The sequence below is a fragment of the Sciurus vulgaris genome, assembly GCF_902686455.1.
Source record: "Sciurus vulgaris genome assembly, chromosome: 16".
Lineage (NCBI taxonomy): Eukaryota > Metazoa > Chordata > Mammalia > Rodentia > Sciuridae > Sciurus > Sciurus vulgaris.
The window spans coordinates 56,094,842-56,122,610 of NC_136477.1; the positions used below are offsets into that span (position 1 = coordinate 56,094,842).

A 27,769-nucleotide genomic window follows, 5' to 3' on the forward strand; every position below is an offset into this window, starting at 1 on the left:
TTCCCTCCAAACGTAAAAAACAAAGCTACAAAATAATCTATCTGGTTAACTATCAGAAAGAGGGGAAATCAATTTAGAAGACACCTATTTATCAATATTAGAGCACTGTAGAGTTCTGTCTTTTCATAGCCAAATCAATCCAATTAAAAAAAAAAAACAACAATAAATGTTTCATTTAAAGAGGTATTAAACCATCTCATCCTTGAGTTTCACTCAATGTATTAGTGAGACTTTCTGAATTAATTTCTGGTCACGTACTGTGGGTTGACGTGACACAACAGCAGTAAATAGTGTACAGCTTTCTGTAAGTAGCTTTCATCATGCCTTAATTCTCTGACAGGTAGAAAATCTTTAAGACTAAATCATTTCTGCATTCTCCTAAGAAACTCTTCAGTGCTAACAAGTACATCACTTCCCCAACTAGTTGATAAACTGAAAAGAAAATATTATTAAGTGATGGTACTTAAGGAAACAGTTAAAAGGAGAATCTCAGAAAATAAGATTGTGATGATGTTATATATAACAAGGAAATTCTCAAACAGCATTGTGAGGGAAGGAAGGGGTCACAGCTGAATAACATATGTTTTTAAAAGGTAAGTTATTCCATAAAGCAATTACTAAAATATGAGAGTTGCTTGTGGTTCTCAACCTTACACTCTGACAGAGAACTTATAATGCAAGACTAAAAGAGCCAATTACTTCAGTACCAAGTTACATAGCTACATCCTAAATTCTGGACTTGGCAGTTCAAAAAAAAAAAAAAAAAAAAAAAAAACTCTTGGGAAATCTTCTTCTAAAATCCTCACTAACAACTCTAACTTTATAAATGTAGACTCTAAAAGGATGACTGAAAACTAACCAATTAGATGGCAAAGCAGAGAGGGCACTGGCTAAAAAGATTCACTACAGTTCTACCTGTGCCTATACCATCAACTACCTCTGAGATAGAGTTCATATTTATAATGAAAATTGCAATCATAAAAAGTTAAAAATTACATAGCATTTAGTATGCCAAGGACTTTTCATACAGCATGAAATTTAATTCTTACAATATCCTATGAAGGAGAAACTGTCATGATGCCATAACAATGAAAAGCAGTTGAATAGTGTGTCACTGTGATAAAATATCTGAGATAACCAACTTAAAAGGAGGAAAGGTTTATTTTGGCTCATGGTTTCAGAGATTTCAGTCTATGGTCTCTTGGCCCTGCTGCTTTGGGACTGTGACAGCACAGTACATCATGTGGGAATCTATGGCAGAGGAGGCCTTATGGTGGCTGGAAAGTCAGAAGAGATGAAGGAAGGCACCAGGGTTCCCATATTCCCTACAAGGGCATACCTCTAATGACTTAGCCCTCCAATAGGCCCACTTCTTAAAAAAATGTATTGGTTCTTTTTAGTTATACATGACAGTAGAATCCATTTTGATATAATTATACAGGCATGGAATACATCTTATTCTAGTTAGGACCATATTCTGGTGGATGTACATGATGGTGGGATTCACCGTGCTGTTTTCACATATGTATGCAGGAAAATTATGTCAGATTCATTAGTGTCTTTCCTTTTCCAACCCCTGGCTCTACCACCTTCCAATAGCACCACAGGTTGGGGACAAATTCTTTAACACATGGATCTTTGGATGACATTTCAGAATCAAACTATAGTGAATAGATTGTCTAAGCCCACCCAGTTGCCTTGAGTGATGGGATCAAAATTCAAACAGTTATTTTCCAACCCCAGAGCCCATCCCTTAACCAACCATTCTGAAGACAAATTTGACAACCACCTAAGATGTTCTAAAAAGCTGCTTTCAGCAACAAGATACTAAGATTTATGAGATATGATGGTTTAACAGGGAAATCTCAGGTTTTGAATTAACTGTAGCCCAAGCAAACAACTTTTTCTCTAAGCCTCAGATAACACTATAGATGCTCTTTGACTAAAATGTGGTTACTTCTCAATAAACAGATTGTTAGTTGAAAACATCATAAGTCAAAAATGCATTTGTATACCTCACTTACTAAACATCCTAGCTTAGCAACACAGTCCACTGCAGAGTATCAGCTTCCCCTTGTGATCACATGACTGACTAGCAGCTTCAACTCACTGCCATGGCTCAGTCTTGCTACTGAGGATCACACCCACACATCATTAGCCTGGAAAAAGATCAACATTCAAAGTATTGTTTTATAAACATGTATTGTTTTTATACCATCATCAAGGCAAAAGTTGAATCATCTTTTTCTTTTCTTTCTTTCTTTCTTTATTTTTGGGCAGGGTATGGGGGATTGAATCCAAGGGTGCTTTACCATGGAGCCGTGCCCCCACCCTTTTTACTTATTTATTCTTTTGAATTTTGAGACAAGGTCTTGCTAAGTTGCAGAGGGCTTTAGTAAATCACTGGCACTAGCCTCAAACTTGAAATCTTCCAGCCTCAGCCTTCCAAACTGCTGGCATTACAGATGTGTACCACCACATCCAGTAAAGTCAAATCATCTTAAATCAGGTACCCTCTGTCTTTACTTCAAAGGCTATCCTAAGCATGAGAGACAATATGACAGCACTAGCCTGCAGTAATAATAACAGGTAACATTTGTAAAATGTTATCTATGTGTGGACACTAAGCATTTTTCCTACATTAAAACATGCAATTTTTCAGAATGACCTTAAGTGTACTATTGTTTATATTCTTGTTTTACGGGTGATGAAATAGTGGCAAAGAGAATGAAATTATTTTGACCTAAATGTAGTCACTAAGTTTCAGCTCTGGGATGCCCATCAAGGCAGAATGACTTACTCAACAAAACATAATATTTTATCAACTCCTACTGATATACAAAAGACCTCTTTGCTATGCCCCAAAGTCTATATTAGCCTTGCCCAGAGTTTGAGGATGAAACAGTTCATAAATACATCCAGAGGGCCTGCCTACTTTTGTCATTCAGCTACAACAAGAACTATCTAGAAAGAGAGAGACCATGTATATCATTAAATGTGATTAGGACCATTTTTCTACTTCTTGGATCATCGCTCCCTTTGAATTGACATCATATTATCTTAACTTTATTAATAAAAGCACTGAAGCTATATATATATAAGTTATTTTTCTTATTTTCAATCTGGGAGAAATTGTCTCCTTTTCATTTTAAAAATTATTTTAATGATATACCTTACTTAACCCAAAAGACCAAAAGTAATATCTCAAAATGTAATAAAAATTAAGATACATTAAATCTTGTACACTAAGGACTCAAAATTCAGAGTGTACTTTACATTTACTGCTCATCTCAAGTCAGATTATCCACACTTGAATGCTCAGGATCTACATTAGTGGTATCAAACAATACAGCCCTGGTGTGAGTGGTTTCAGTGAGTTCTGGTTGCTATTATTTCCAGGTCTCTTTTTACTTGGGCTGATCAGAAGTGTCTTCCAATTTCCTGTCTCAAAGGTATAAGCCTGGAAAGAGTAGGATCCTCAAATTGCGGTCCTTAACTCCTGCCCACTGTTTTCATCATTACACCCCTGTCCTCAGTTCTGTCTGGTGACTCTGTCATACCCTATGGCTTGCCCCTCTAGTCCTCCTCCAGGGGAAGATGGAGGGAGGCAGGTGGAAGGGGCAGTTACCAGGCTATGCAGGATAGGCAAGGATGTTAGTCTTTCAACATTGACTTAATATTCTTTTACTCCTGCTTCCATAGATTTACAGTTCCACCAAATCCTGATCCCGTCTGGAATCTCACTTTAGATTTCATCTTGCAGATTTGTTTTATCTTGTTTTACTTCTAAATTGATCTTCTAGGCTTTTAAGGCAATTTCTACAAGTACAGTTGCTCATTGGTTAATAATGGACATGTTCTGATCACTGTATTGTTAGGCAATATTGTTATCATGTCAACATCATAGAGTGAACTTACACAAAGTCATATGGTTAAGGCATCACTAGGCAATATAATCTTATGGGACCACAGTCATGAATACCATCCATCACTTATCAAAAATTCATTTATTCAGTGAATGACTAGATATTCTGTTATTTTCTCCCCTGCTGTTGTACACTTCCTTATCTTTTTTTAAATAAAGGTTTTTATTTTGACATCATTATAGATTCACAGGCAAATTATAGAAAAAATACAGAAAGATTCCATATAACCTTCAGCCAATTTTACTCCACAGTGACAATATCTTGCACAACTATTGTACAGGATATTGACATTGATACAGACAAAATGCAGAATATTTTCATAATCACCAGGATCATGTTACTGCTCTTTTTAAAAATATTTTTTAGATGTTGATAGATTTTTATTTTCATTCATTCATTTAAATGTGGTGCTGAGAATTCAACCCAGGACCTCACACATGCATGGCAAGCACTCTACCACTGAGCCACAATCCCAGCCCCCAATTTACAGCTCTTTTATAGCCAAATCCACTACCCTTCCAGCCCATCCTTCCTTATTACTTGCCAACAAGTGATCTGTTTACATTATTTTGTCTTTTCAAGAATGTTATTCAAATGGGATCATATAATATGTAGGCTTTTGATTTTGGCCTTTTCCACCCCCACAAAATAATTCCCTAAAGACTTGGGTAAGTAGTTTCATGTATCCATGTTCTTTGTTGACAAATATTTCATACTACAGGTGTATCACTGTTTGTTTAATCATTCATCCAATGGAGGACATCTGTGTTGTTTCCAGTTTGGAGCTTTTACAGTAAAGTTGCTATGAACACTGGGGTACAGACTTTTGTGTGAATGTAAGTTTTCACTTCTTTGGGATAAATGTCAAGGAGTACATGTTTGATTTTGTAAGAAACTGCGAAACTATTTTCCACAGTGACTATGACATTTTATATTCTTACCAGCAATATGAGTATCTAGTTTCTCTGCCTCCTCATCATCCTCATCAACATTTGGCATTATCTATTTTTATTTTAGCCATTCTCTAATACATGAGTAAGAATATCTCATTGGTATTTTAATTTTTATTTCCCTGATGGCTAATAATGTTCTGCATCTCTTATATTTATTTATTTATTTATTTATTTATTTATTTATTTATTTATTTATTGCGATGCTGAGGATTGAACCCAGGGCCTTGTGCACGTGAGGTAAGCACTTTACCAACTGAGTTACATCCCCAGTCCCTCAGCATCTCTTCGAGTGCTTCTTTGCTATCTGTACAACCTATTCAGAGAAATGTTTCTTGGTGACTTCTACCTATTTTTAATTGAATTGTTTGGTTTTTGATTGTTGAGATTGAGAGTTCTTTATATATTCTAAATACCAATCCTTTTTAAGTATGTGATTTACAAATATTTTTCCTACTCCATAACACTAGTCTTTATCACTTAATGAACAGTGAGCAAAAGCAAAAGTTTAATTCTGATGCAGTTCAATATATTCTTTTATTTCCTTTTTGTGGATTATGTTTGGTGTTCAAGGCTAATCACCTTTGCCTAGTCATAGATCTCAAAGATTCTCTCTTCTGTTTTCTTGTAAAAGTTTTATTTTTTACATTTAAATCCATGATACATTTTGAATTAATTTTTACAAGGTGTGAGACATAGTTCAAGAAGTCTTTTTTGTTAGTTGGTCTAGGATCATCTTTGGAAAAGATTCTTTTTCTTCTATTGAGAAAAATTGCTTATTTATAAAAAATCAATTTGGTATATGCATTTGGGTCTATTTTGGGGAGCTCTTTATTCTGTTATAGTGATCTATGTATCTATTACTCCATGATAGTCATACTGTAGCTATGTAATAGGATTTGATATTTGGTAGACTGATTTTTCTCACTTTATTCTACTTTTTCAATATTGTTTTAGTTACTCCAGTTCCTGTTTCCACATAAAATTTTAGAAAAACCTCACCTATAAATGAAAAAAAAGCATACTGGAATTTTAATAGGAATTGCATTAACTCTGCATATCAATTTGAAGATAAATGTTATCTTTACTATGCAGAGATTTCCAAACCATGAACACAATATATTTCTCCATTTATTTATATTTTCTTTTATTTCTTTCATCAGCATTATGCAGTTTTTGTCATAAGTTTGATAAGTGTTTTATTAAATTTATACCTGATAATTTCATGGTTTTTTTTTGTTTTTTTTTTTGTTTTTTTTTTTGTTTTTTTTGCGGGGGGCAGTACTAGGATTGAACCCAGGAGTACTTTGCCACTGAGCCACTTCCCCAACCCTTTTTTAGTTTTTTTTTTGAGACAGGTTCTTACTAAGTTGCTTAGGGCCTTGCTATATTGCTGAGTCTGGCTTTGAACTCTTCCTGCTTCAGCCTCCTGAGTTACTGGGATTACCAATGTGTACCACCATGCCTGATGGTATTTCACATTTTTGAGGTATTACATATAACATATTTTTAATTTCAGTGCCCATATAATCATTACTAATATACAGAAATACAATATTTTTAATGTTTATCTTATATTCTTCAATCTTATTGTCAATGGCAAACAGTGTTAGTTCTCTTTATTTCTTTCTAACTCTATGCCTTTTGTTTCCTTTCTTGCCTAATTTACATTTGCTAGGATTTATTGCATATATTGAACGGGAGCAGCTAGATGAACTTCTTTGCCTTTTTTTTCTTTTTTTCTCGGCAGTGCTGGGGATTGAACCCAGGGCCTTGTGCTTGCAAGGCGAGCACTCTACAAACTGAGCCATATCTCCGGCCCTGCCTTATTTCTTAATGCTTTGTAGGAAATATTCAGTCTTTTCATCCTTAAATACATTAGCTCTGGGTTTTTATAGATCTTTTCATCAAGTTGAAGAAATTCCCATCTATTCTTATTTTCTATTACTGATATTGGTAATTTGTGCCTTCTCATTTTCATTGTCAGTCTTGCTAGAGATTTATTAGGTTTATTAACTTCTAAAAAGAAACAGCTACTCCTTTTTAAAAAATTTAAGTTTGCATGATGTATCTTTTGTCATCTTTTTGCTTTCAATCTGCTTAATTGTTACATGTGATGTAAACCTGTTATAGACATATAGTTGGGATACCTTTTTTTTAACAACTCCACTAATCTCTGCATTTTAAATTGTATATTTGTACAATTTAACTTTAACATAATTATTGATATTTGAAAACCTTTCCTGAAATTTTTATATTTTGTTTTTTGTTTATTTTTTGTTTGTTCTCTTTGGGTTTTTTTGGTTTTCTATCTTCCATACTTTTTGGAAGCTATTTTAAACATTTTGGGGGTTCTAGTCTCATTTATCTAAAGTGTTTTTTGAATGTATCACTTGGTATAGTTTCAGCAGGTACATTAGGTATCATACTGCATATTCATAACTCATACCAATTTCAGGTGTCATCATTTTATCAGTTTGAATGAAGTATAAAAATTTTACCTTTCTTTACATCCCTTTACCCTCCTTCATTTATAAAACAATCATCTTAAATTCTTCCTCTACATCCACATCAGAGTGTTATAATTTCTGTCTCAACCTTTAAACATAATTTAGAAATCTTGAGAGGATCAATATTTTTGTTCACTGCCTCTTATTTCTTGCTAATATTCCAGGATTCCATTTTTAATCAGTTTTTTTTTTTTTTTTTTTTCCATTTAGACGGGTATCTTTAGTCATTCTTTTAAGGTAGGTCTGCTGACACATTTTCTTTGTTTTCCTTCATCCAAGCAGTTCTTAACTCCCCTCTTCATTCCTGAAGGTTATTTTCACTGGTTATAGGATTCTGGGTTGACTGTTAATTGTATTTTCATTCTGTATTTGAAAACTTTAAGCTCCAAAGTATCAATAGAAACTCAAAGCTCATAGAGAGTTAATAAAATGTACAGTGGACCAGATCTTATTGAATTGAAATGGCACCAGGCTACAAGAAACTCTTGATTCTGCAGGAGGAACAGACATGTAAAAATAATTACAATAACTTGTGATAAGTACAATAATGTGCTTATTTTGAACAATGCCCATAGTGCTGACTAGAGAGAATAAGCAGCACTGCTTGGGAAAATCAGTGGAAGCTTCTCAGAGAAGATGTGTGAACTGGATTGTTTTAGTTAGCTTTTTCTTTGCTATGACTAAGAGACATGACAAGAACAATTTTAGAGGAAAAGTTTATTTGGGGGCTCATAGTTTCAGAGGTCTGAGCTGATAGATAACAGCCTCCATTTCTCAGGGCTCAAAGTAAAGCAGAGCATCATGGCAGAAAAGTGTGGCAGAGGGAAGCGAGAGGAAAGCAAGAGAAAGGAAAGAGATCAGGAAAGAGAGAGAGACCCCACTTACCAGATACAAAATATATATCCCAGGGGCTGGGGTTATAGCTCAGTGGTAGAGTGCTTGTCTAGCACACATGAGGCCCTGGGTTTGATCTTCAGCACCACATTAAAAAAATAAAGGTGTCTTTTCATATGTATATTTCCCAAAGGCATGCCCCCAGTGACCACCTTCTCCAGCCACACTCTACCGTCAGTTACTACTCATTTAATCCCTGTAAGGGGATTAATTAGCATATTGGGCCAAGGCTTTCATAACCCAATCATTTCACATGTAAGTCTTCCTGCTTTGTCTCACCTATGAGCTTTTAGGGGACACCTAGTATGTAAGCCATAACACAAATTCTGAAGGTTGGGTAGGAAAAGGAGTTCCCAAGTGTAGGGGGAAACAAGCAAAAAAGCTGGGAGAAAATCGGAGAAGATGAGACATTTGGGAAATGATAAAAACTAATACCTATTTGAAGTTCGGAACATCTATAAAAACAAGTGGAACAAAATGACAAAGACAGGTAAGAAAAGAATACTGGGGGCCCTCATTCTCAGACTTTATTCTGTGTACTAGCAGGAGCTGTCGAATAGGCAAAACTGGTGAAAATGGTATTTAAAGCAATGATGGCTATTTTAACACCCTTTTTAAAGTAGCTTTTCTCAGAGTTATTAACATTATCTTTAGTCTAATATGTACCAAAATTTAGTTTATGGACTGATAGGATGTGTTAAAGGCCAATAAAAACAGGAGACTCAGCTGAGTCTCTGCTTTCTAAGCTTCATTGTAAACACCCTCCATCCTGTCTGCCAAATGATTTCAGTGTCTCTGTGATCAATGAATGAAGCAGCATGCAATGAGATCATGGCTAGATGGCAGCACATTAAGTGAAGTGTTTCAGCTTTCCTGCAGCTTTGAAGTCCCTGGCTTTTGTCATTTTTTGTCAAAACATTAATATTTCTTAATATTTTGGATTCTTTACTAAGTGAAAAATCTTCAATAGCAGTGGCTCAGAAGAAAATATCAGATTTACCCAGGTTGTCATATTCACACTTTGCTCTTAAAATACTCCATTCCCAGAGACCTCCAGAGTTCAATGCCTTTCACAGGCCCCTGTTTAGTATGCTGACCCTTTACCCAGCCACATACTCTCCCCTCCTCCTAGGAGTATTCAGAGTCTGTTCTAGGTGGAAATGGAACTCATTTCTGCCTTTGCATAGGTGAGTATCACTTTTGAGAATTGATATCATACTTTTGGTGAAATATCATGTCAGAAAAGGAAAGAAAAACACAGCATAATGAAAGGTCTTTCTATGATAACATAAGGGCTTACTTAACTACTTTATTTCCTTTTCAGTCTAACTATTAAAAAGAAAGGAGTGCCACCTTTATGCTGCCTCTCAGAAATAATCAATTGTCCTTGCCTTAGAATAAAGAAGGCAAGATCCACGTGAGGACTGGATCTAATTTAGACCTGGGGGTGAGGCTTCTTCAGGTTTGAAATGGCAAATTTTAAAAACAGACCAAAGAAGCATGAAAGTTCCACTTCAAAAATGAAGATGTGAGCTAAAATATTAACAGACAGGGAGTAAGAAGCCAAAAATCGTCACCCTGGTTAGGCTAGGACACACTTTAGATTAGGAGGAATTTTATTTGCATTCCTTTACCATTAAAGATAATTTCTCTTTTATTTCCCAGTTATCTTCTGTTATATTTATTGTTTTCTTTTTTTCTCTCTCTATTTGCTGTTCTAAAGTAAGTTAACTTCATCAGTATAAATTAGAATCTTCATGAGTGCCAACACCATACTCTTTCAATGAACTCAATTTGAATGAATCAGGTGGAAGATTATTTCCACAAAGTTCCCAGGTTTTCTTGTGCAAAAGTGTCCTTTTCAGAAATACCTATCAGCCTTGTCAAGTAAGTACTAAAATTCCTTCCTACCTGTTAGCTTGTTAATTAAATTTCAAAGGCCGGTATATAAAAGAGGACAATAGCTCAAACCAATCTGGGAATTACCTTTTCTGGAATAGGTAAAGTGCGGTCAGATTTATTTAGAATTGATCGTACACTTCCCTCCATTCTTCAGGTGTTTTGTCCCCCCACACATACTTCGTGATTTCTTTTTCTGTGCTGTCTTCAGGTTGTTCTCAGATAATTATGCAACAAACTATATCTGAATTACTTTCAAGTAAATAGGGAGACCAGCATTTTCTGAAGAAAAGCAGAGAGAGCCTATCAGAAGTATTCTGAACTTTTGCCCACATCAGGGTATGACTTAAATAACAGCACCATTTCATATATTCATAGTACAATGTGATGTAAAATAGATGTGTGTTAAGTGTCTAAAATTAATCAAATACAGTTTCATGAGTTAGCGTCATATAGCACTCATCATACTCGATAACAGAAAAAAAGAAGAAAAATCTATGTCCTTAATCACAATAATCCATCTCTGATTTTTACTTTAGACTATCCATATTTATTTTACCCTCTTGCATTTGGGGCACAATTTTATCTAAAGAACCCAAAATCTAATTCTTTACTAGTGGGTACCACATGGAACTTCAGATTCTCTTAAATGGTAGGACAGATTTTTGAACACTTAATATCTTTTCGTAGGTTGTCTTGTTTAGAAGAAATGAAAGCTAAGAGTGTGGCACTAAAGGACAAGCTGTCAATCTATTAAACAAATTCCTGTTGAAAACCAACTGCACACATTGTGTATTAACGTAATTTATTAGGACAATTAGAACGCATCCTTGTTGTCTTTTAATTAGATCATTCCTTGTTCTGGTAATTACACTAGACAAGGGAGAATAATAGTTTCAGGATTCTAAAATCATCTGTAGACTATGTGGAAGGAGAATGATCAATAATGCTAATCTACTGGAACACTTAAATTCTCAGAAAGAGATCCTTTATAATGAGCATTCCTTTGTATAATCAGCATTATTTCTCAATGTTTATGCTTATCTTTCCCAAAGTTGAAAACTAAAGATATTGGACAAATAACAGATATTTATTCCACTGTCAGAAACCCAGTCCAGCTGGGCCACCTCTGGCCTCCAGTGGCTCAGACATTGCTTCACTCCCTTGCAAAATGCCAACAAGTGACCGCAAATGAAAGATTTAAGATTCCATGCAGAGCAGCACGTCCAGCTGTCTGAATGCCTAACAGAAGGACACAGGGCTTTTAAGCTCTAGTCCTACGCAAGAAATCATAAACTTCCTCAATTTAAAAATACAGTCAAATGGGTGAAATTTTCCCATATATGAGGAAACTATTAAATAGATTTTTTTTTAAAAGAACAACTGTTACATTTCCATACATGAAGACATTTTTTTGCAGACATTAATGGACAGACTGTTTATAGAAAAGATATCTGACTTTCACTGGCTGAAGACTTTAGTTGAGTTGGACTTGTTTCTCTGGTGTCACTCTTAGAGATCACAGGGAATTCAATTGCCCCAAGGACTCTTCTATGCCCTATACAACTGTCACCAAGCAGGGTACACATCCTGGAAAGCAGCTTTGAAAACTTCTAGGATTCCAAATCTTGACAACATCATGAGCAGGCATATTCTGTCCTTGAGGACAACCCTACAATTGAGTGAAATGATGCTGGGATACACAGAGTTGGCACCAGTGAATCTGGAGTTCTCGGTAATGATGGGCAATACAAATATCCCACCAATAGCCCAGATTACAGGAATCTCATTCTGCCTCAGTCAATGAAAGTCCTAATGAGACCATGTCTAGACAGTATTGATCTCCCACCAGGAAAAAAAAAAAAAATCAGAATGTGACTTCTTTTCTAGCTTAGTCCAAATGACATCCAAATCATGATCTTTCATTCACACATTGCTAATGCTTTTCATAACCAGACATTTTATCAACGAGGCAGCCAAGGACCCAAAAGCTTCTTTTCAAGATATATGTGCTATTTTTTAAAAATATCCTAAAACCTTTGATATTCAAATAACAGACAAGAAAGTTACTTAAGCCTATTAAAGAATCTAGAGACATTAAATTAGTTTTTAATGTATCTTTTTTGCCCCCTTGCTAGGCAAAGGAAATAGACCTTTAAAAAATGAAAGTCCTCATAAACCAAAAAGGTAATAAGTGAAGTTAACATGGGCCAAATATCTCAAGAAGAAATCATTAGCTTAAGCCATCCAAAAGATTTTCCAGGAGCAGAGGAGCTCCCCTGTCCATCCAAGTTGGGAAGACATGGTTCTCCATATATTATAGTTTAGATACGTAATATCCCCCCAAAGTCTCATGTGTTAAAGACTTGGTCCCCAGCTGTTGGCACTATTGGAGGTTTAGGGGTTTAGTGGGGCCTTTGAAGCCCCACTTCCCCCAACTCCTTCCCAGCTTTCATAAGTACAGCTGTGTTCCACACCGCACTCTCCACCATGATATTTGGCATCTCCTCAGGCCTAAAACCATGGGGTCAGGAGACCGTAGGCAGAAATTTCTGAAACAATGAGCCAAAATAAATCTTTCCTCCTTTAAGTTATTAAACTAAGGTGTTTTTGTCACAGTGATGTAAAGCTAACAGCACTCAAATACTTCTTCAAATTTTCAGGGGTGTTGCCAAAAACTTAGGGTTTCCCACTATTCTAACTTCCAGACTGGTCAGATGTACCAGGCACAATACTATCCTTGAGGAACCAAAGATTTGCATTTCAGTGCCCTGTGGTGAGGCAGTTCAAAGCTAGACTGAGTATTAAAGAGAATACGGTTTATTAACTCCACTGGGTATGGAGTGGAAAAGTTTCCCAGGCAAGGTGGTGGAGAGCTAGGACTGGGAATCACAAGTTAAAGGGGAACAACAGAGAATTCTCTCTCACTCTGGGGCTGAAATGGAGTCATGACTGCAGCATCCAGGTTGTTCCAAAGAATGAAAAACTTCACAAGGCAAGTCTTTCAATCAAGGAAAATGACACAAGTGCCTTATTATGATGCAACGCTGTCAAGGTACAAATCTAACCTGTGGAAGAATTCTAAGGAAAAACACAGAGAGAGACTGCCATCACTATCACTAGTTCCATATAAATGTCACCAAGAGGCAAAGTTTTTATTTCTATGGATGCTAATCAAAGCGTCCTGCATGTCTTGGGAACACTTTGCCCTCTCAAGTAACCAGAAGAAAGTTCTTGGGTCTACAAGTTCTTGTGCTGGATTTTGAATCTTTTTTGGCATTTTTCTCCCCAAACTAAAATTTAAAAGACCAACAGCAGGGACACTTGGATAACTAGAAACCTTATCTACTGATAGCAAAGTCTGCTTCCCCAAATGTACTGTGTATAATTTCTTGCAAGCATAGTAAAAACCCTTGTACTTGTCTGAAATAAAATGAAGGGAAGCCAATCATGAAATTCCTTCTCTTGGCATTAGTAGATACCAGCACACCAAGGAAGCAAGAGAGAATGACACAGCTTTCATCTTTTTCTTCTCATCCAATAAAGGTAACAAAAGCAGGTTCTGGGCAAAGTACATGATTTTGGCATATTTCCAGGAGACAATATTAATTTGGAGTACCTGCATCCTTCCACACTGGGGTTAAGGTGAGTATGAACATATTTATTCCTAGTTATCAACATAGACAGTGGTGAAAAACAGAGCTTGGATAAAAGACATGCGACCTACTTCAAAGTAAGGCAAAGAGAGTTATGATCTAGGATAATTTTGTTGGAGAAACTTAACTCTCTCTAGGCACAGATTCTAGCAAATACCTTATAAATTACAAAAATATGCATTATATATTGTGTATGATAGAATCTTATTCAACAATTCTGACTTGTTCAATGTTAATTAGCCAAACTGAACAGATTTTCTCCGTTGATTGGTTAATAGACTTAAATATCAATGAACTTAGCAGAAGTATACATAGTAAGGTCTAGAAATAAGAAATAAATCAAAAAGAAATGATGTACCCCATTTGTGTACAATGAATCAAAATGCAGTCTGTAAAAAATTAAATAAATAAATAATTTTTTTAAAAAAGAAAGAAATCACACATATTAACACAAGAGGAAGGGAGGCATTTTGTGCCATCTTGGAGAATAGATTTAAGTATTTCATAAAAATTATTGACTCTGGCAGGAAAAACCATATGCATAAACCCAGAGCATTCTTGCCCCTGACTCCACAATTACAGGAGCCCAAGGATGAAATCTGTTTCTTAAAACTTCCCCAGAATGTGATTCAACGCATTGTCTATTTTTTTAAAAATGTTTTCTGCTTTTTAATGTCGTGATAATTTTTTCCAATGACTAACTAAATATGCCTCTCTGTGACATAAATCAGTTCTTCTTTAGTACCCCAGTGAAGACCCAGAGGCTATTATTCTCCATCCCCTCTTATAACAATCACAATTCAGCTCTTTTCTTTTCTAATATGATTAGTCATATCTATGATTATCTTCCGAACTTAGTTGAAATTTCCCTGAATCTTTTTAAAATCAATACAAGGCCTAAAAAATGTTCTACCAGATTTAATGCGAAGGAAATAAATGTTTTTTCATTTCTCTTGATTTATTTCTGAATTCGGCTTGGTCTTTATTATTGCTTCATAGCTGCCTTATCATTCAAGTTCCTCTGTGACTTCCTGGTCATTCCCACCCCACCCTGCGCCCCTGCAGTGAGGGCGTGTATTTGTTCACTACGTTGCAATTTTGTGATCTGCTGGAGTTTTCTGCTATAGTACTCTATATGTGTCCCACATTAAAAAGTTACATTCTTTTAGTATTCTACCATTCTTATTTGTTAAATCACTGTGGATGTGAAGTTAGTTCTCATAGGAATGAATAAATTCTTTATTCCCAACCTAGTATTAACAATTAATTTAATACTCATTATATCTAATGTTTTTAAGGGGAATAAAGAAAAAGTTTAAAATAGGTTAGTGTTCCAAGCCTGCCCTTTTCCCATAAAATATTTTGCACAGCTTTAAGAGAAATATCACATTTTAAAAACTATTATGTGAATGACCAGAGAAACTGAACTGGAAAATTGGAAGGAAAATAAGAGGGGAAAGTAGTCTATGACTGCAGAGTAAAGACAAAGAGTATAGCTATTTGAGAGTCAAGTACTGAAAGGAAGAGAGAAAGAGAGTACCTGGCTCCTGAACAGTACAGAGAGACAAGATCGAAGGGAAGGAGGAGAAAGATAGAAGAGAATATTAAGAGGAGTTGCCATGTGTAAAGCATAAGATAATTCTCCAAGCTCTTGAAGCAACATGAGTAAAACTGAGAATTATTTTTTCAATTATTTCATTTGCAATAATATCTAAAGACAGAAAGAATCACACGGGGCCCCAAGATTCATTTAGGTTACAGGAATCTTCTCTAAAGGTGATGTATATTTCAATTTCAGTTTCCTTTAAATGTCATGAATACACACTATACCAGAAATGAACTTGATCATCCTATAAATTTTCAAGGGCTCTGTCTGCTTTAAATTAAATGCCACCCATTAATTCACAGGTCAATGTCAAGGCCAACCTCACAGACTACTTGAGTAATTAAAAAAATTTATATGAAAACATGAAAAAGGAAGTGTCTGTCAATGTCAAATACATAAAAGACACTCTGGGAGACAAAGATTGCCATACTGTAATGCATTTTTAAACTACTGGAATATATCTAAAATGAAGTTCTAAGAAAAAAAAAATAAAAGAAAAACATTATAAGGTGTATGGTAAGCTTTTTGCATAAGATTATTCAGAAAGTCATAAGCATTTTGGGCTTTGTTGTTTTACTACACAAATCACCCAGCAAAAATTGGAAATAACCTCAGTTGGAATATGGGGGATCTACATGTCTTAATTCGGTTGAGTTATATTATTAAAAATCAATATGGCATAACATAGCATATATTATTCTATTTTTTTTTTTTTTTTTTTTTTAACACTTGCCACCTTCTTTAATACTTGACCACTGGAGGAGCCAGATGTCAAACACCAGTTGGGAAAGGGGGCACACTGTCACCTTATTCCAGGGAACAGTCATTTTCCTACAGGTGATCTTGGCGAAAGATGCATGTATTATTCTTAAATACATGCAAGAAACTAAAGCTATATCAAAAGAGTATCACCCTCTATCCAATATGCTATATATTTATAAATTAAACTTACTAATAAACATGTGCCACATAGTAAGGGTATGTGTGAAACAACGAGAAAGAATGGAGGAATCTACATACATATATAGTGAATGAAAACTGCAAAGCATTCCTGAGGATCTAAACAGCCTATACAAAAATAAAGTCATATCTTAAGGGAGGGAATTTGAATTCTAAAGTCAGAGCCTAAGGCAAACATAACATGTCGTCAAGCTTACCAGTGAAGATCACTTAAATCACCTGTAGGGTGCAAGTAATAGTGCTTTGTGTATTCAAGCTGACAGTAAATATTTGAGAACAAACAACTGAGCTAGGCTAAAGGAAGGAAGTAATGAAAAGTCCACAAACAGATGTCTGGGTATTGAAACCACCTTGTCTTTAAGGAGCTACCATTCTCCATCACTGAGTCTTTACCAGGCAGGTGAGGAAGTATAGTTATAACCCCTCCAACAGGGCTTTTGCCAGTTTTAACATTAACATTTCACAATTTTAATATATTTATTAAAAGAGGTACTTGTCATTGCTTTTTTGAACATTCACATATGTAATTAGAGTTTACAAATGTATAAAACTTTGGATAACAAACACTTTAAACTTATTTTTCAAACATTCAATTAACCCATTCCCTCCAAACTGTTTGATTACAAAGATGCACGATGTATTATTACCTGTGACAAAAGGTAAGAGACAAGTCAGGAGAGGCAAATACAAGACTTGAGAACACAAGAACATCTAATTCTGTCAATATCAAAAGACAAACTATTTTTTGTAATAGAAAAGGAAACAAAACAAACCCATATAATTAAATACTAGTTAGATGAAAGAACATTATAGGGTATATAATATTTATTTTCCCTACATAAGTTTGCATATATTTAATGTACACTGTCATGTTTAAATTTCAATTAAAGAACATCATACATGTAATTCTTGATGAATCTAAATGTAATGGAATGAAGATTTAAACAGCCCAAAGATCATATCATTTTATTTGGTCATTGTTTTAATGCTTTAGTGTTTTTCTCTTTAATTCATTGGATGAAGCAAATTTTAGAGGTTTTCCACAACCAAAGCATATATACTGTAGCTGAAAAAAACTAAATAGTATACTCTTCAGTATATCAGAAGTAGTGATTGTGATTAAACAAAAATTACTGCAACTCATGTATGATGAACTTACAAAATAATATTTTAGATGTTTTATGATGTTTGCACTGTAATAAAATCAACCTGGATAATATGAGTAAAATGTGCTCAACTATGAATAAATCAAATTTCCAGTTAACACTGGATTGTTTTGGAGTAGTTCTTTTGTCCTCATATTTCATATCAGGAACATATGTTCCCAGTTCACCAGGTATAGTTTTGAACATGTTTAATCCTGGTCCATTCACTCCTTGCTCCCTTTTTTAACATATTCACCTTGAGATGAAGCAGGAATATGGTATTGCACATTTACTAAAAATTTATCCTTTGATAGTAGACTAGTTGAGGTAAATTAATAAAGGGAGAGGACATTTTCATTTAGAAAACAAGCACTAAATTATAATTTTACAGTCATAACACAAGCTCAAGTTCTTCCTACGCACAGTGGAACAACCTGGATCCACTCATTTGTCTGGGGATCATAAGCCTCCACTGTGTTATGTCTCACCATCATATTCCCCAAGACCATACAATTTATCGCCAAGTAAACAGACCCCCGCTGCATCTCTGCTGATGCTCATAGATGCTACTGCAATCCACATATCTGTTTTGGGATCATATCTCTCCACATAGTTGGAGAGTCCAGAAGTCAAGTTGGGTGCAGGAACATTGTGGCCTCCAATAGCATACAACAGTACATTCCAGGTTGTTACTCCTATGCCACTTCTCCTTTTTGACATTTGTGCACACAGTGTCTCTTTATTAGTATGAGGATCAAAGTATTCTACTGATTTGAGACAAGAACTTCCATCACAACCACCAACTGCATAAAGTTTGCCACTTAGTACTGCCACACCTATTGTGCTCCTGGGGGTGGACATGGTGGCAACAAAGTTCCACTGACAAGCCTGAGGGGCCCATCCTTCCACTGTGTTCAGAGAGCTACAGCCATCATGCCTGCCTATTGTACACATGGACCTTTGAACACAGTTACACCGAGGCCATGCCTATATGTGGACATTAGAGGCATCACACTCCAAGTTTTTGTTTTGGGGTCATAGCACTCTACACTATTCAAAGTCTTCAGTCCATCTCTCCCTCCAACCACATAAGGTTTATCATCTAACACTGCAACATCAAACTGTAGTCTCCTCCCATTCATATATTTGCCACAGGAGTTCACATATTTGTACACGGATCATATTTTTCAATGTTTGTGGCTCCTTTTGTTGAATCCATTCCCCCAACTGCAAATAAGGTACCAACAGTTGACTTCTTGGGTTTTGTCCGAGGACTTTGTAACATGGGTCATCTCTCTGGTAATAAATGATATTTTATTGCTTCCATAATGAGTTTCTGACATTCTATATCATCCCGAAAAAGTGCATTATTTTCCACGTCTGCCAGGAACTGTGGTGCAAGAAGAGGCAGCCTAATATAAGCCAAAAGTTTACTGATATCTTTCCATCTCTGTTCCAAATCATGACGGACCCAAGTAAGAAGTGCATTTAATACTGTCTCCTCATTTGGAATGTTCATGTCATCACTGGCCAAGAACTTTGCAATTTCACTGGCTGGCAGTAATATGAATTCCTGGTTTCTGTTTACTTCCATGAAATGTTCCATAGTGTAATTGTGAGCCACTTTATGCAAATCTGTACAACCCTGGGCATCAGCAAAAGAACAGATTCCAAGACAGTTGGACAGGTGAAACTGTTTCATTAAAAATTTAAAGTATGCTTCCACAACCTGTGAAAGCTGAAGAAGGTAAGCTGTAGATAACAGGCATTCAATATTATCTTGTTTTACTTCAAGGTGACTTGTATTTGCATACTGAATCAAGGACCACGATTTGGTTCTACACCTTCCATTTTTACTTCTTCTTGTCTTGCTTCTCTGACATCATTAGTAAACAAGGTAGCAAAATAATGAGACATAGGAGAGCTCCAATCTTCCTCTGTTGCTATTTTTCTGGGCATCCCCTCTTCCAGGTATCATATACCACGTCCCCATAGTTCATCCCTTCAGCCATCTGCTGAGGTGAAGCTATGGATATTTTTCAACACATCAGGCTCTGGAGGCGACCGGAGGTCACTGTGGAGTGGGGTGGCCAGTCCAGAGGAGGAGGGCAGGTGGGGGGTGGGAGCTGATGAGCCAAGGAGAGGGATGCTTGGCCCCTCACACCCCCAGCCCCTTCCTGGCAGCCTCACCCCCTGTCATTGTTAAGATTAAATAGAGCAACATATGAAAGCATCATCCACAGTGGCTCAGAGCAGATAATCAATAAATACACTAGATTTTAATCTGAATATGACTTAATTAGATCCATAAACATACATTTTTTTGAAATATTATATAGAAAAAACATGAAAATGTGGGCCTCTTCTTTCCAAGTCTGCATTGCCAGTTAGGGCACCTCTAAAAAGTTGTCACTGGCATACTTTAGGCATGGAGGAGATCTCACCCTGGTGTCAATTCTAAGAGGGCATAAGGTGAATTTACTGCACAGAGAAGCACTCCTTTATACTTGGGTCACGTCTCAGCAGGTTGACTGCCTGATTGTGGATGCTCTTCCAAAGAGACAACATAGCACAATGAATTTAAACCACAAGGCTATCAAACAAGGAATGTCCATTTCTTTTCCAAAACAGCATTTCTACCAATTCCACCAGCAAAGCACATGAACCCATATAACCCATTCTAAACCTGAAAAATAAATTCACCAGTCTCTTACCATCACTTACAATGGATACCTCAAAAATCTAAAATCAAATTCTTTCTTCTCCCTTTTCCTTTCCTCCCTCCCTTTCTTCTTCTTTTCTTCCTTGAAATTTCCACTTATGGTCAATGCACAGCAAAACAGAAAGTCAGATGGACTTTCCTATTAGTCGACATTTCTGTGATATACTCATTTATTTGGTCTTCTTATGAACTCCCTCCAGGTTGCTTCTTGATGGGAATAAGGTATGACAAATGAAATAGAGAACTCGAGGCACAATTTCACCCTTGACATATGAAGACAGAATATTTTTCTCCTGGATTTATGGTGTAATGCAACTCAGACACTTTCTTTTCCCAGGTTTTGCACTTCCTCCTTACTGCTGCATACCATCATGGCCACCATCATAAATCTGTAGAATGCTTATGGCTGTAGCCTCTAGGTAGTACCCAAATGATCTGATACAGATAGCGTTGTCTTCAGTTCCCCTTTGGCATTATTGTAGTTTCCATTTCTGCTCCTTATTGAAATATGCTTCCAATTACTTTTCATAAGATGTTTTAGCTTCCTTTTCTTTCCCTTAAGTTGAATCTCTTTCAGTTTTTCCTTTCATTTCTATGCCCTTCTGGGCTTGAAGCACAGTTAGTTCCTCTACATTTACGGAGGTTTACATCTCCAAATTTAGAAACTCTCAAGAAATTTACTATAAAACTGCATTTTCTAAGATAATTTTTAGCAATGTTAACTAAAAGGAAATCTTTAGGTTCTTGGAATGCCAGGGCCTCAGGTCTCAGCTATAACTTTTATTACATCTCACAATGATGACTAGAATTACAGTACCTTCTTGAACAAGCTAAACTCTTTAAAGATGGCCACCATTCCACCCCCCAGATTCCAACTCAGGCTGTTTAGGAGACCAGTGGTCCAGGTTTTGGAGTTACATAGACATGGGTTCAAGTTCAGCCACTGGCACTTAATCAGGTGCAACCTTGAGTAAGTTATTTAACCCTTCTGAGTTCCAATTTTCTTGTCTGAAAAAATACCAATATCTACCTAATGAGAATGTTGTGAGGATAAAATGAGATATTCTTGATAAAACATGTACAATGGTTGGTATATCATAAGCACTTGTTCAGAGTAAAATAAATGATATTTCAATATATGACAGATTTTTCTTCAAAGAAGCTCACAAAACTGTCTTTAAGAGCAGAATATAAAATAATTATTTAGTGGAGCCTAATCTCAAATAAAGTCCATCTCAGTATTTTCACACTTGAGAAATTATTACATTTTAAAGCTGAAATTAAAAATTGAAAACAAACATAAAGAGTTAGGATTCAGAACCAAAACATAGATAACCAGATATAAATTTGGACATTTATCATTAAGAATCTCTATTCTCCAAAATACATTTTAATGCATTTACCCATGGAGACTGAATATTTTTATCATTGGTTGCAAACCTGTCTCCTGAAAGGAAAAACTATGTAATTATACTGCAGACTTCACAAGTTAACCTTTTATATGTGAAAGAACAAAAGTAGACAATAAGAGATTGAGAAGAGACAGAGGAGAAGAGAAAGAGGGAGAGAGAAACAATAAGAATGTAAGCAAAGAGGTCCAGTGAGGATTATTATTTGGCTTTTGGCCCTTCCATGTAGCAACATAGATAGTATAATCATACCATTTATGATTGCTATCAATTCTCTCCATAGAAACAGACTGAACAATGGGACACTTCCTACTTCTCAACACAAAGAGAAAAATTGTCATTTCCTTACAGGACATTTTCCAAAAGGGGAAAAATATAGAGATAGGGATATAGTTATAATAACATTTTTTCCATATGTAATGTGTTATATATACATGTTCCATACTATGATTCCAAAAATAAAGTTAAATATCAAAGTGGAATGATGGAATTATTTGGGTCAATACAACAGATTAAGTCAGGATTTTACTCTGAGAGATAAGTAAATTCTTTCAGGGTACAAGAATGAAAAATTCATTGATCCATCCTGATCTGTAAAAAGAGCACTCTGATCCACTTTTGTATCAATCAAACTTGCTTTTAAATGCTATTTCTGCTATTTACTTGGGCAAGTTTCTTATGTATTATGTGCTTGGCTTTCTCATTCTTAAAATGGACATAAAAATATCTGTAAGGAGGAGAATATTAGGCTTGTCATTCTCTCTCTCCCTACATTCCATCTCTCTTCAAAGAGCAACTCTTGATTAGATTGACCAATTGAAGCTTGTTAAAACTTATTTACAAGGTAGCAGAGTCATTGTAAAACAAGGCTTCCTTCCCCCATTTCTAATTCTTTTCTAAGTTGGGGAAAGTCTGATCTCAGCGCAGGCAACCATTTCCTTCTCTCTCTTGCCTTCTTTTCACCTTCAGGCAACACTTCTGTGAGCCAAGATGATATCCAGGGTCCCCACTCCTCACTCCACACCTCTTTCTTCCCCATCCCCTCCACTGTCCTCCACTCAGAATTTTGAACATGCTGTTTGTTTGAGGAGAACCATTTAGGAAGTAACAGGAAGTCCCATTTAAGACCTCTACCAGGTTGCCATACCTTTATCATTGTTCTCCACTGGAAGGTACTGAGCACTAGCCCAACAAATAACAAAGTGAGTAGTCCTTAGTGAGTGGTTCTTTCCACTTGAGGGACTCCACACTAGCTTTGCCCTCTGTCTGAAATGCTTGCATCTTTAAAGCATGACCCTTTGGATCACTCAGCTCTCAGCTGGAATGTTCTCTTTACAGGGAGGCCTTCCCTGACCACCCATCTAAGGCAGCCCCTCACCAGCACCAAGTTGCTCCATTATATCCATTTTTACTCTGTTAATGAAGCTCATCACATACCATTACTTTTCCATTTATGTGTTTGTTATTGATTCCTACCTACTTCCCAAACAGACACACACATCAAACATCATCAGGACAAAACGGGTGTCTGGTTTGTCACTTGTTTATCCAGAGTCAAAGGCCTGTCACAGAGTAGGTGCTTGCCTGCCACCTCCTATGCCCTACCAGATTTGACGGAATCCCTTAAAAAGCTCTCCTCAGCTCACCAGGACACCAGCTAGTAAAATGAAGATTTCTAAATTCTAATCAAGGCATCTCATCTTACAAATTTCTTTTCTGTAAAATTAATTTATATAACCTACTCATCAGTAGGGCAAAAATAATTTACCTTATTTATATTTTTAAATAAATTAAATATAAGAAGCACAGCCTGTGAATGCCTCACATACCTAAAAGAGAGACAGCAGATGCATTTTATACTTACAAGAATGGTTCTAAAGAAATTGTTTATACTCACTCCCCTGTCACCATAAACACATAGAAAGCTCACATTTACAATCCTGACCATACCTGCAAGGGGATTCAGGTTATTCTTTGAAAAGATGGAATCTAAAGCCATAATCTTCTTTTATTTGGGGTGGGGGATGGTACCAGGAATTGAACACAAGGACACTGGACCACTGAGTCACGACCCTGGCCCTATTTTGTATTTTATTTAGAGACAGGGTCTCACTGAGTTGCTTAGCACCTTGCTGTTGATGAGGCTGGCTTTGAACTCATGATCCTCCTGCCTCAGACTCCAGAGGTGCTGGGATCATAGGCCTGTGCTACCACGCCTGGCTAAAGCCATAATCATCTTGAAAACATAACCAGTTAACATTTCCTCTCCCCACCTCACTTCCAGTACTGAGAATCCAATCCAGGACCAAATAAATATATGCTAGCAAACACTGCCCTCTGTACCAAAGGGCAATGTCCCCAGCCCGAAGATTTCCTCTTAAGAAAGTCACGATCCCAGGCCAAAGATAGCTTAGTGTCATATTAAATTGGGGATAAATTCTAAGTTGGAGCTTAGAGAGTCCCTTGGAAATCTCTTCAATTTCTCACAAATCAGACATGGTACATCCATGAGGTCCAAACAAAGGTTTTCTCCACACATTAGCATAGGCAGCCATTTCTTCAATTGAGGATCAAATGAAGTTTCTGATGTGAGTTTACTAGTCCTATATTTTTGAATGCAGAACAGATTAGGTCATCACACTAACAGGCTCAGGAGGACAGGGACAAGACTGCCTCCCATCTCCCATATCCCATTTACTAAGAAGCCTACATCCATCAAGGGAATATCAAACAGAATTGCTGATATTATTTAAGTTGGAATGCCTTACTTTTCCTTTTTTGTTTTCAATTCTATGTGGTTATGTTGGCAAAAGTTGAATGCACACAGGTGCAACCCTATCCTATTCAGTACCAGTTATGGAGATTGTCAAGTTAAAAAATAAAAGATGCCAGTCCTACAGAACTATGTCATTCTGTGTGGAACCCATTTTGCACTGACAAAGAATGAAGACAGATTATCACACTTAGAGAAGATCCCTAAAGAAAATTCCTTATAAGTTGAACAACAATAAAACAAGCAAACCCAAATCTTTCTATGTTGTAGTTAATTGTATAATATCTTACATATATCTGCTTTTGAAGTAGGCTTGATACAATTTCACCAAAACAATGTAAAACCCACATTTCCATAAGTGTTGTGATGGTTAATTTTATGTATTAACTTTACTAGGCCATGGGATGCCCACATACATTATTCTGAGTATTTCTGAAAAAATGTTTTCGATGAGTTTAACATTTAAGTCAATTGACTGAGTAAAGCAGGTTGTTCTTCCTAATGGTGTGGAGAAGGTGTTCATTCCATTAGCTGAAGGCCTGATAGAAGGAAAAGACCCACCCTCCTGTGGGGAAGAGGGAATTCCTCCCACTTGCCAGTCCTGAGCCTGGACATTAGTTTTGTCCTACTTTGGTACTCTAAATGAAATATTGGCTCTTCCTGAGTCTTGCACCTATTGATCTTTGGACTAGAATTGGCTCCCCTGGGTCTCCAACTTGTTCATCACAGATCTTGGAACTTGACAATCTCCTTAACTGTATGAGCCAATTCCTTATATTTTTTAAATGTATGCATGGTGTGTGTGTGTGTGTATTTACATACATCCTATTACCTCTGTTTCTCTGGAGAACCCTGATACAAGTGCTAAACCTAAACCCAAAGATTAATAACTTTCATCAATCTGGCAACTAACTACCTGTCTCTTTATGAACGACGTGACATTTTTTTCATGAGCCATCATGTCACCCCATCACTCACTCTAGAGCTCTCCTTATGTGTTTAATAGATCATATTTAATATATTATATTAAAAGGTAACACATCAGACAGAGAAGGATGCAGTGAGACTAAACTTATGAGTAGTTAGTAATGTCAAAGAGAAGGCAATCTGGAGTAGCAAGAAATACTGTATTCTATTTTTTTAATAAAAAGTTTAAACAAAATTCAAAAGCAAGTTGCCAACTTGTACACATAAAGAAAACATAACCATTTACTTTAGGGATATAGTAAACATATACCTTTTACTTCATTTATGTAATGGGATGTTTAAAAGCAAGTGCTTTATTCCAACTAGGACATGTGTGTATCTGCCATGTAATGGCCAGCTTTTCCTTCCCACACAGTTTTCCAGAGCACTGCTTGTTTCCAGATTTGAGAATTTCACTCACAGAATTTTCTAGATTTGAGAATTTCACTCACATGTGATGCTGTCTCTTGAAGTTGTCTAAAGGTACAAGTACCAATTTATACAATATTACTAGCTTTTTTCCCTTAAATAAAAGTCCATCCTTGTACTTAAACAGGTAAAGTACAGACTTATTGAAGATGAAGGTGAAAGTAGCATTCTTATAGGATAGATAGGAGTGGGCCAAGTAAGAGAAAGAGGCTCAAGGCTCAGGTATGTATTTTGATGTCCATGATGTACCAATCTTGAATTTTTTTCCTTATAAATGATATTCTTTATTTTTTATTCATTTTATTTTTTTGTTCTAACTAGTTGTACGTGACAGTAGAATGCATTTATACATTTTGATAGATCATACATAAATGGAGTGTGATCTCTTATTTTTCTGATTATACAAATTGTAGGATCACTTCAGTCATGCAGTTATATATGTACATGAGGTAATAATGTCTGTTTCACTCTACTATTATTCCTTCCCCAATACCCCTTCCCCTTCCTTCACTCCCCTCTACCTAATATAAAGTAATTCTATTCTTCCCTATTCTCTCCTCCCCTTATTGTGAATTAGCATCCACATATCAGAGAAAACTTTCAGCCTTTAGTTTTTTGGGTTTGGCTTATTCTACTTAGTATGATATTCTCTAATTCCATCCATTTACCAGCAAATGCCAGAATTTCATTCTTCTTTAAACCTGAGTAATATTCCATCATCATATTTTCTTTATCCATTCGTCTGTTGAAGGGCATCTAGGTTGGTTCCATAGTTTAGCTATTGTGAATTGAGCTGCTATAAATATTGGTGTGGCTGTGTCACTGTAGTATGTTAATTTTAAGTCCTTTTGGTATAAACTGAGGAGTGGGATAACTGGGTTGAATTGCTTTTTAATGTTATTTTCAAAAAGCCTGTTTAGAACAATATGCAACAATTGTAAATATGAATCATAGTCCCTGGAATAATGGCCATCTCTGTGTTCAAGTTTTTTGTTCCTTCCTTACTGATCCCAGAAGATGAACTTCATAAGCACCCAAAACAAATAACAGTGGCTTTCCTTAAGAGGACCCAAATACAAAGCAAGGTCATCTTCTAAGAGATAATAAATTTTGGGAGAAAACAAATCTCACCTTTGTATTTGAGCATATGTAGTGTGTGTAATTATGTCTTTAAAGTGAAGTGTCAGCTTACTTAATGATGGTGTTGATACCTTCTTCATTTTATCTTTTACAAGTTATCCACTAGTTAGTAAACTTAAACTTTCTGAAAAACAAATCGATTTGCACTGTGATCACCAATTATAGTGAAAGGCTTATTTTGGCATTAACATTCAGCTATGATATATTTATCTGTTCCACACACAAAAAAGTATTCAACTGTTTCCCCAAATGTATTAAATTTTTGTTCCCTTTGGTGTCCCTAATAACAAATCAAAGATATACAAAGATGTCTTTACGTACAATTTAATTTGAATCCTAATTACCTTACTGTGAAAATCAAAAACACCAAAGTAAATATAATATTCAAAAATATATGTATATAAAAAACACCCTGATTGAAGGAAGTACAAATGCTCAGATTCATCAATGGGACCAGAATGTAAATGTCTTGTGCTATGATTCCTCCAAATCATCTGGCCACCAGAGTAGCCATATTCCCACGAAGCATAAGATACCACTCAGAGTGACTAAGCTCAAAATGTTCAAACACCAGGATCCAAACGTCAGACCAATCATAATTTTCACTTCCCCTCTTTCCCTAATTTTTCTCAAAGAAAACATTCTGGATTTTTCCTTGGCAGTTAGTTATACTGATGTGCCTCTTCACTATCTAGGTTTGGAAGGTGTATCAACTAGGGTTTTTTGTTTGTTTTTTTTTTAATCATTCACAACCTGATCAAAAGTCAACACTGATTTAAACAAA

At 36.0% G+C, this 27,769-nt stretch overlaps 1 protein-coding gene and 1 pseudogene across 14 annotated transcripts in view; both read right to left on the reverse strand.

Annotated features, from left to right (window-relative positions):
* FHIT (fragile histidine triad diadenosine triphosphatase) overlaps positions 1 to 27,769 on the reverse strand; it is a 1,508,523-nt gene that overhangs the window by 1,088,515 nt on the left and 392,239 nt on the right. The gene's annotated exons all lie outside the window — the stretch shown is intronic.
* Positions 15,431 to 21,717, reverse strand: LOC306646746 (kelch-like protein 5; annotated as a pseudogene). Its single transcript has one exon. The product of its transcript is annotated as a kelch-like protein 5 (transcript).